The sequence below is a fragment of the Jaculus jaculus genome, chromosome 1 (assembly GCF_020740685.1).
Source record: "Jaculus jaculus isolate mJacJac1 chromosome 1, mJacJac1.mat.Y.cur, whole genome shotgun sequence".
NCBI lineage: Eukaryota > Metazoa > Chordata > Mammalia > Rodentia > Dipodidae > Jaculus > Jaculus jaculus.
Genome location: NC_059102.1, coordinates 304647222 through 304650353, shown reverse-complemented (window position 1 = coordinate 304650353; position 3132 = coordinate 304647222).

Below are 3132 nucleotides of genomic sequence, written 5' to 3'. Positions count from 1 at the left end.
CCTGATGAATATGTCTTATTTCAATTTATTAGAGTATCTTATGCATGTTGTGATAAATGGCAACTGTCACTTACAAGACATGAATTTTCTGTAAAAGTCATTATGCCCATTCTTTCAGGTCAGAGGGCCAAGACCTTGTGAATTCATTCTTCTAAGAATAAAGAAAAGGGAAAAATCACACTTTCTGCCCTTATTTCTGTCAGTTAACTCTGATAGCTGACAGAGAACACTATAATGTAATAGCAAGGAAATAACAAATGATTAGTAGTTGTAATCTTTGATCATAGGAACTATGCCTTGCCTTCCCTCTCTTGGGTCACCTCTTTTACTGCCTTGGGCATATCATATATTCAGCTAATTTCTGCTCAGTCAATTCCATACCAAGTGCTTGCATCTTATAGAGTGGTTACTTTAATATAAAAATAAAAAATATTTTTAAAAAGACAAAAGAAAACCCTAGGCTTGCACATACTTTATGGTCATACATATATAATCTAGGCCCAGTTTCAGGAAGATTTATGTATTTACAAAAAAGTTCCCTGTTCCTTAGGAGGCAACAGCCTGGTAGCATCCCTTATCCTGATGAAATGGATGCTAGACTAATATATGAGGACCAACTTCCATGCCAACTATACTTGAAGAATGATCTTGAGAAATCTCTAACAAATGGAAAGCGCCCAAAACTGACCTCAACTCTTACACAAAAACAGAAATACTTGCATCATTGCCCTGTATTATTGGTAGGATATGATTCTTGTTTTCCACTCAGTTGGAGTTCTAAACTTCAAAAACAGTATCTTTGTATTCTGATATCATTTCAGACAACTGAACAAACACATTACAGATAACAGTTTTTACATTGTTTCTGCACATATCCAGTGAAAGAATTTAGGGTACTAGTACCCATGCATTAGGAGAATACTTGCCTCACACAACTATTTGGAGCTTTTGTGGTAATCTGTTTATGTGGCTAGGGAGACTGAATGCTTCCTAAATCTCTTTAAAATGGTCTCACCTAGAATATTACAGTATTTTCAAAATCTCATCATAAGTAATATTATGTATGCTGTGCTCATAAAATGTCCTCTATTTATGGTCATGCCCATAGATTAGTACTGCTCTCATCTTTGATTACAGAAACTTCTTTTTACCTTGCAATAAGTACTGAGGAGACTCAAAACCTTGTCCCTGGCTATCATTGTTCAGGAGAAGGCTTTCAGGAGTCTGTTGGCTCCCTGGCCTAGTGGTCTTGCACATGGGAGACAGCTAATTACCCTGATTATGCATAACACCATGGAGCCTAAGTATTAGAAAGTTTGCTGAAACTGCCTTGTTTTGGCCTAAGGTATAACTAGGTAAAATGTTTCATTCAGGTGTAGTTGAGCAGGTTGAGGGAGATCTAGGGAATGGAAGGATACTGCACAGCAGAGTGGGAAAGATTTCTAAAAAGAAGAGGCATGGGTCTACTGTCTACTAATCTATAAACAAAATCCTTAAGAATTAAAATTAAATTATCAATTTAAAAAATAGATAAAATTAGGGCTAGTCAAGTGTTTGCCTAGCATATACTATGGGTTCAACCTTCAGTACAGCGAAATGAATGAATGAATAAACAAATGGATAATAAATAAAAATTAAAACCTAGAGAAAATTGGGGTGTCCAGTCCTGTCTTCAACCCTGTTCCACTTAAGGCCATCTTGATTTAGTGTCTTATTAATTGTTATATTTGTTTTATACACGTAAACTGTAACTCTAGGAAATAATGTATCCCTTAATGATAGCAAAAATATCTCATGCTATACCATATCCCTGCAGGCCCTACCCAGCATACCTCAGAGCTGCTCAGAATGAGAAAAAGCTCATTCCTAAGTTTCACTAGAGAATCTGAAATAGCTAACTAGTGTCCGAATTTAGGTCTGTGAGGGGTTTGGTTAGGGGGTTGAGATTCTGCCTTTAAGGAAGCTGTAATTTCTACTGGACAAGAACACACAACACACAAAGAACACAAAATATAAGTTACAAAATGAACACCGGGTGATCACAGCAGTAGCACAGTCCATGCCATCAACCACCCTGCTTTCTGAACAGGAACAAAGAAGCAATTGTATGGTTTCATCAGCAAAGTTGATCTGAGGGGAAGTAGCAATAGATACCCACATAGGATGTTATCTCTTGTTCTTTACAAAGTCTTTGGCAAGACATTAACTGCCTAGTCAGAGAAGTGCAGAACAGTAAACGAAGGCCTTGGCCAGTTTCTGCTGTGCTGAGGAATACTTGCTGGGCTCATCCTCAACCCAGTGGCAAGGATCATCCTATAAGGACTTCACCTGGCCAAAAAGTCAGAGAACCTTTATTTCCTAGAGCCTCACCCTGAACAAAAGAATACATAAAGAGTAAGAAGTACATAAAATCAAGAAAGAGATTTTGATAACATCAGTTAGCTCCAAAGAGGGGAGCTGAGTGGTTGGAGAACAAACACTGGCAGAGTGATTGTCAGAACCCACTATTTTCTCTGGATTCTGAACTACTTCAGTTTCACTGACTCAGAAAGAGAACAGGATGAAACAAACCAAAAACCTCTTTAAAGTTGCCAAGGTGCTAATCTAGTGTTGACATTGGAAACCCAATAAGTGACCAGTATAATTGTCTTCCTGACACCCAACAACATTGTTCTTGAACACTGCAAAGTCCTGGCAAGTGTCCAGGTCAAAGAATAAATTTGACTTCTGGACATTGGAAGTACTGCCACTGAAAGTATAGGGCTGGCACCCAGTAACAAATATTTCCTGCTTGGGTAGCTGTACACTTTGCAAAGCATGGCCACTTGTTCTCGGTCTTTGCATCAAGCTTACTGTTATTTTCTATCATTATTCAGAAGCAGAAATGCTTCACAGACATCACCTGTCAACAAGTGTTCTCCTTCCCTAGAGCACCACTACAAAAGCCCTTTTATTTCATTGAAACATTGCACCTCATTTTTGTTTGTTTGTTTTCTTGCTTATTTTCTTTGTTTTGTTTTTATGGAGGTAATTGCCTAGTAGTATGTCTTGCATAAACCCTTGATGTATTCGACCCTACTCCTGTCCTTCTCACTGGTTTGTTGTTGTTGTTTATATATCTTTTTTTTGTTT